Consider the following 7,725-nt stretch of genomic DNA (forward strand, 5'->3'; position numbering starts at 1 on the left):
GCATCACTGCATCCTCGTGTTTGTCGGTGGTGGTGTTTATCAGCTGATAACACTGCTGCCTGGAACCAAGAGCCAGCCAGCTTACACATCAACGACCTCCAGATCACACCTGACACCAGAACACACAGTTCACATTTGTATTCAGATGACATTCAGTCACAGTCTTCCCCGTGAAACTACAGAAAGTACTATTATTATTTTTCTAGTTTCACCAAATGTCCTTTATATACAATACCTTCTTATACTTAAAAGGTAATATTTGATTTTGTTAAATGAAACTTTCTCGCTGGGTACGAGGTTTGATACCATCTCATGTGAGTGCAGTAACTGTAATGGATAACTAAAAGTCCACGAGGTGGTGAAGAAGGCCAGAACAGGATCTTCCCCGTCCCCAAGCTATGTACCCTACAAGATGTATAAGAAATGCCCAATGTTTTTCTTCGGACTGTGGACATTGATTCCGGAGGATCTGGAGGATGTCATTCCATCATGCGGGCAAAGGCAGTGGGCTGTCCTCGTTCAAAGGAAAGAATCTTCAACCATTGACCAATTCAGAACAACTCACTGCTAAGTGTAGAAGGCAACATATCTTTTTCGGTACTGGCCAGAGGATGACCTTGTACATGACAGAGAATGGATATATAAACACTGCCATCCAGAAAGGGAAGATTCAGCCTTCTCTGGAGCCTGAACCAACCGGATTCGTCAATCAGATGATCCTTATGCTAAATCCAGCAAGGCAACCGACTGTTGTCTGGCTGTATTTTGACAATTGCCTATGGATTCAATCCCTCACGGTTTCTCAATCCATTCAGCATAGACCACTACCACATCTCTCAGCACATCCAAGCGGAATGACACCAGTTACTTTGTGGAATCCAGCTAACGCTTCAAGACGCACATTTTACACTAAAGGGCAAAGCCCTGGAAAAGGGTATCGTAACTGGCTGCACAATCTTCCCCCATTCTCTTCGTCCATGGGAATGAACCTCCTCATAACAGCTGCGGAGATTGAAGCCCAAATGAAGTCAGACCTCCGACAACGCACACTATAGTTTACATAGGACAACCCTTACTTTGACGACCCAACCCATTGGAGGCGGGTGGGTGCTAACTGTTTCTGGAACCACATTGCAACGTGAGCCATGAATTAGTTTAAGCCAACAAGTGCAGAGTATGTGCAGAAATGGAAGTTTGCCACAGGTTCAGCTTGCATGTGCAAGAGGAAGGGATTGCATCAATATAGTAGAATCCAATCAAATGTTTGGAACGTGGTTTGATGACTCACTTACAGACGGACAACACATCCAGTGCCAAAAAGAAGTTGGCGCATTGCCTTAGAAGATCGAAAAAATCATGGCTCCCTGGGAAGGTTCAGCTGGGCTCTATCAACACGGTCTGTTAACCAGACTCATGTGGCCGGCTGGACTGGTGCATGAAGTCCTGATGAACATGCGTTGAAGAATAAAAGGAAGAGCATAGAACATTCAAATTGGTTGAGAATCCCCTCCAAGCTTCACTCCAGTAGGACTTTACATAGATCAGGGCAGCTTCTCACTTCCTCTGTCATTCCGTGTAGAGGAATTCAAGAGGTGCAAAGTGCAGAGTCACAATGACATACGAGACTCCCGTATGAACAAGTCGGCGTCATCACAAGATTAGACCAATTGGCATTCCTCTGTCACAGCGAAACAGTTTGAAGCTGCGTGATGTCCTTGGAGTGCCCATACACGGAAAGACAGGGTCTTGGAACCTCCCACTCAACAATGGGAATGCAGTAACCGTGACATAAGAGCCATGATTCCAAGAGGAGTTACGGAACCTGGAAGAAGGCGAGACGAAGATCAAGGGCAGTGTAATTGGCTTCCCCAAGGACCTGACACGGTGGGAATCTTCCTGAGAGTAAGGTCACCTGGGCCTATGAGACTGGAGCCATTCCGCATCTCTTCCTGCTGAGATCTGTGTAGGACACCTCCCAACCCCAACACAAAAAACAAAGGCGGCGGTTCCCCTAGGTTGTCTAGACCGCCTGGGGCCGGATGTGTTACTGTGTCTGAAGAGAAAAACAGATAGAAGAAGTTACAGTCCATGAGAAGAGGGGTGTGAACAGGCCTTTGAGGAAGAGACCAATACCAAAACCTTCTGCATTAATGCATGGAAAGGATGGCAGCATGACTGTTCCCGTTGAGGTTGGACTGTAAGAGATTTCCCGCTCAGTCCGGTGTGGAGAAGCCCACGCCATTGGAATGACATGAAAGGAGACAGAAAGACAGCAGCTCACAGGATGGGGGGGCAGTCGGAAAGAGCCTCTTGCTGGTTATGGACCAGGAGGGAGGAGTTTGAGCTGGAAGCCAGTAAGGGAAGTGGGCCTTTACTTGTCCACCACTGCCGACCCAACCATCGGGCGGGTGCGGATAGATTTGAAACCACCCCATGAACAATGGCACCGCCTGATGACATCACCCCCTCTTGGCCAAGGCTACAAACTTCACCGGAGATTCACAGTAGAATGAAGTGAAAATCATTTTTCTAATGTAATCCAAAATGGGGCCCACACGGGCATATTTACAGTGATGTTGATCAATGTTTGCATTATCTCTAAGGAAATAAAACTTGGACAAAAATACTGCAGCAACAGCCAGGAGCCATCCTTACACTTTAGTTTGTAGGGTTAAATAAAAGGATATAACATGTTAAATCATAAGCGTTAGAGGGATGGTGTAGGTGAAATTTGTTACCATTTGACAGAGCTAGAATAGCTGTTTTTCCCCCTGTTTCCATTCTTTATTCGAGCTACGGTAACCTACTGCTGACTGTAGCTTATATTTGTATTACTTGTATTGTAGGCCTTAAGATGGTGGTAGATCTTCACATCAGCTTTCAGCAAGAAAGGGAAAAATCATCCAGAATGCCGTTTAATGGATCAACAAACCCGGTTTAAACCGAGACATAATATTTACTGCCTCATTAATTCCCTTCTCCAGTGTAAAGGTTTTGGGACACGGCGTCACTCGACACGCCCGTTCCCTGCAATTTTCCACGACGTCTGAACTCCTGCAGAACTTGTTCAGAGCTGGTTGAGAAAATAAGAAAAGGATCAAAATTCAACTCTACTCAATCCAAATGAGGAACACAGAATAAATGTTACAAACAATAACTTTGTTCGTGCCAAAACCGAATGTACAAGGCCTAAATGTTCAGGTGAATTGATGCCGACGAAGCAGTACCCCCTCCTTTCCCTGAGCTCCAGCCAGCAGCCCACCCTGAGCCCAAACAAGGTCTGGCCATTGTCAAGGCATTGGGCTGGTGTTGTTGGGACAGGCTGGGTATTTGGTTGACAGAATGTATAGCACTGCTACATTGGCCATCCAGGTTGCTCAGGTGTTAGTTGTCACGTTCAGTGTCCCCATCAAGGGGTTAGACCCATTTTGTTTCAAGCAACCCACACCACAAGTCCCTTCACTGCCGTTGTTGAACTGTAGAGGTCAATTATAAGTAAGGATTCAAGAAAAACCTCTGATTGTTTAAAACAAAGCCCTACATTTGGTTTTCCTAAAAGGCAGTGGCTGTTATTTTTACAATAATGAAAAGTAATTTGATTTACCTTCTGTTTTCGTAAATGGGCTCAAAATTGAAACAGAAAATTACGATTGCTTCAATTGTCTCCCTTGAAAGTCAGTTGCGTTTACGCACACTGAGTGCAACTGCGACCAGGCCCGCCGCAACACATGACTTCCCATTCCTTGTAGGCCTCGCCATCCATGGCCACACACCAGCCTCGCCACCGCGAGCTTCCTCCAAAATACGGAATTCATTGGGGCTGGCCACAGACAGCTTGAGAAACAATGACAATCCCATTTATTGAAATTTGACTTAGTTTGTTGTTACTCTTAATGTACTTTCACAGAATAAACATACAGCTTGAAAACAGGACACCAACGCTGACCAAGGTAACTGTTTAGAGAGTTCGCATGAGAAAACTGCTAGCCTGTGTTGTGGAGGCTTATATAATGGTTGTGAATACGTTTTCATTTGAGTGATTTGATTGTCTGTTTCTCTATTTCAACCGTTTCTCCACTATATATGGTTATAATCTTCGTAGCAAGGAAGATCAGGCCTGATTATTCTCTGTGTGTGTGTGTGTGTTTGTGTGGTACTCAGACTGCACCTTTGCAACATCCTGCAGGCGCTGTGTCCTTCAATGTATCCAACTGCTGACCTCCCACGTTGTACTATTCACTTGTAACTTGTTTCACTTTGCAATAAAGAGAACTGCTTCGTAGGGAATATTTTTGAAGTTGCCTCAGTTTGTCAGAGGTGACATCAGAGGCTCCCTTGCCGCCATACCACTTTGACAATGAGTTTGATGGAAAAGGGCCCCATAAAAAACATTAGTCTTGGGTTTGATATTTTCCTTCAATATAAAACAATCATACATCTTCAATAAGAGTTGTACAAGCGGATACAGAAAATATAGACCTTTGTTAAAATGTAACACTCTAAGTGTACAGTTCTCAAGTACTGGACTTAAGGTACAGTTCAAGGTACTTGAGTATTACACTTGTTCTTTTCTGCACTTCTACATGTACTCTACAATGGTAATCTTGTAACTGTTTACTCCACCACCAACTTTATCTGACGTTTTTTAGTCACTTTTCAGATGATAGTTTTTTTTTTGACCCCCTTCCTATCCGAGAAAACCATGTATCCTCCAGATGTGGTGATGTTGAATGCTTGTGATAATTGAAGGACAAATTGTTTCTTTATGTATTGAGAAATTCTCCTACTTCTTAAGCTAGATAACTCTTTAAATACCTCTTTGGATCGCTGGAAAAATCACCCCTGCTCCATTCTCTGCCACCTCCCCTCCTGGCCCTCCACTCGCAAACAGACCCAAGGTACTTAAACCTCCTTCACTTGGGTAAGATCATCCCTACCTGAAGAAGGCACTCTATCGTTTTCCTACTGACAACATGGCCTCAGATGTCAGAGTGTGCTGATCCTCCTCACCCAGAATGCTTCAACACTCGGCTGCAAACCGACCCTGATTGCTGAAGGCCACATCATCTGCACAAAGCAGGATGAGTCCTGATCCCACCGACTGTGAGACCCCTCTCCCACCCCAACGAACGCCTCTATTCCTGTCCATAATATTACAAACAGGATTTGGTGACAAGCGCAGCCCCTGGCGGAGGCCACTCTCACCTACTGAGTCGATTTATTGCCAAGAAAACCCCTACACAGGTCTCTCTTTGGCCCGTCAGAGAATCGAATATCCTGAGAAGGGACCCCCCTCACCCACACTCCCACATCACCTCCACAGTAGTCTCCCAGGGGACCCCTTCTACGCCTTCTCAAACACAAAACACATGTCGACTGGTTGGTTATACCCAGGCGCCTTCCAGGATCTTGCGAGAGTTGAAGATCTATCCGTTTGTTCCATGACCGGGCACCGCTTTTTGAAGGGAACCACTAAACCTGTCTGCCACTCCCTAGACACCGGTCACATGACTTTCACCGCAATGTTTGAGATCATGTCACTAAGACACCAAGTTCCTTCAAAGTGCTCTTTTCACCGCCCTATACCCTCGTCATTGAGGGCAACATGTCCCCCCTTACTGTAACACAGCTTGGATGATTCCTGCTTCCCGTCCTGATTGTGGCGAACGGTTTTCCAGACGCACCTCATGCAGACCGAAAGTCCTGCTCCCTTGGAGAGGCTGCAGCCCTTCGGGCCCTTCTGTTCCGTTGCAACTGCCTCCAGAATCCTCTGGGATAACATAATCCCGGAAAGACCTCCTTCTTCATCGGACGGCTTCCCTGCCCACCGTGTCCACCAGGGTTGTTCGTGGGTTTACCGCCCCTTGAGTCCCCTACGCCCCAAGACCACAACTCCCCGCCGCAGCTTCAGCAATGGAACCTTTGAACAATGTCCACTCAGGTTCAATACTCCAGCCGCCACAGTGATGGCACGCAAAGCTTTTCCGGAGGTGTGAGTTGAAAGTCCGTTGGAAGACAGTGGCCTCCTCCAGGCGTCTCGATTTACCCGCTCTATCCTTTGGGCTTACCAGGTCTGTCGAGCTCTTCCCCCACCCCTGACCACTCACCACCAGATGGTGACAGTTGACAAGCTCGCCACAAGATGGTGTTTGTTATGGACAATCCATTGAGTAGCACAGAAGTCCAACCAGACAACCACTCTGGTTTTTACAGGGAGGTCGTTACATAGATCCACCATATTAATACAGCAGTATCTAATCCAGAAACTCCATATACCGACGACACAATTACAGCACAAAACACACTTTTACTTTGAGTACTTTAGGTTTCATTTGTTGGTAATACTTACATGTGTTGGAACTCCAGAACGAATTTACACAACACTAATGTTAATTAAAAACATCTATTTTTAAGTGAAATTTAAGTTAAGTCTGGACATACAGACACTCATACGTTTTGGTAAGGGTTAATTGTAGTGGTTGTAGAGAGGGTCTTGGAGGGCGGTGGTAGTAGTGGTTGTAGGGAGGGTGTTTTGTAGTGGTTTAGGGAGAGTAGTTGTAGTGTTTGTAGGAGGTGGTTGTAGTGGTGGTAGCAGGGTTGTTGTAGGGGTTTTAGGGAGAGTAGTTTGTAGTGGTTTGAGGGAGGTGGTTGTGGTGGGTGTAGGGAAGAGTATTTTGTAGTTGGTTGTGGGAGGGTGGTTGTGGTGGTTGTAGATAGTTGTGTGTTTAGGGAGGTGGTTTGTGGTGGTTGTAGGGAGGGTGTTGTAGTGGATTAGGGAGAGTAGTTGTAAGGGGTTTAGGAGGGTGGTTGTGGTGGTGTAGGGATAAGTAGTTGTAAGTGGTTTGTAGGGCGAGTATTTTGTAGTGGTTGTAGGGAGGTGGTTGTGGTGGTTTAGGGAGAGTAGTTTGTAGTGATTGTAGGGACGGTGGTTGTGGTGGTTGTAGGGAGATTAGTTGTAGTGTTGTAGGGAGGGTGGTTGTAGTGTATTTAGGAGAGTCGTTGTGTGGTTTTAGGGATGGTGTTTTTGGTGGTTGGGGGAGAGTAGTTGTAGTGGGTTGTAGGGAGGGTGGTTTGTGGGGTGTAGGGAGAGGTGTTATAGTGGTTTTAGGGAGGGTGGTTTGGAGGCGGTGGGAGGCGGCAGGAGGTGATGCTGAGGTCACTGTCAGTTTCCATTACTTGAAGGGGAATTCCCCAAACTGAGCACCTTTAAAAGCTTCCTGGCTCAAACAGTGGGGTTCTTATCTCCAACTTCAAGCTTTATTATCACCACCAGCGCCAGCAACAGCACCAGCGCAACTTTCCTCAACAGTGGTGCCACTCCCGCTCACTTCCACGTCTTCCTCTATTTCCATTTCCTCATCTTCTCAGCGTGTCTCCAACTTTTCTTATAGGAGCCTCCAACCTTTTTGGAAGGATTTACTGTACTGACAAGCACAAATTAATGTAAACAAGCTTGAATCTGAGAGACAATTTAGGTCAAAGCTGGATTAACACTAATGTATGATTTGTTTCTGGTGACAACGAGGAATAAAGTAGTAAGGTTAAAAGGATTAAACTAGGCATCCAGGGTCCTTACAGCTGTCTCCACCATCAGGCGTCTCCAGGACGAATCATCAGCAGAAACAACAATAACGAAAAACTTTTGCTTCACTGAAGCTACTACACGACCCAGAAAGCTTTGTTTTTGTGCATAAAATGAATAAAAGAGCTTTACAATTTTGTGCA

The 7,725-nt window shown here is 45.9% G+C and overlaps 1 protein-coding gene and 1 long non-coding RNA gene across 2 annotated transcripts in view; both read left to right on the forward strand.

Annotated features, from left to right (window-relative positions):
- Positions 1-7,725, forward strand: part of LOC116703247 (transmembrane protease serine 9-like) — a gene marked incomplete in the record, with an annotated part of 81,409 nt that overhangs the window by 38,002 nt on the left and 35,682 nt on the right.
- LOC116702573 (uncharacterized) overlaps positions 6,476-7,725 on the forward strand; it is an 11,859-nt gene continuing 10,609 nt past the window's right edge. The window contains exons 1-2 of the long non-coding RNA XR_004335199.1: positions 6,476-6,490; positions 7,091-7,113. This is a non-coding gene — a long non-coding RNA (uncharacterized LOC116702573). The remainder of the gene's footprint in view (positions 6,491-7,090; positions 7,114-7,725) is intronic.

This window comes from Etheostoma spectabile, chromosome 15, assembly GCF_008692095.1.
Source record: "Etheostoma spectabile isolate EspeVRDwgs_2016 chromosome 15, UIUC_Espe_1.0, whole genome shotgun sequence".
NCBI classification, from domain to species: Eukaryota; Metazoa; Chordata; class Actinopteri; order Perciformes; family Percidae; genus Etheostoma; species Etheostoma spectabile.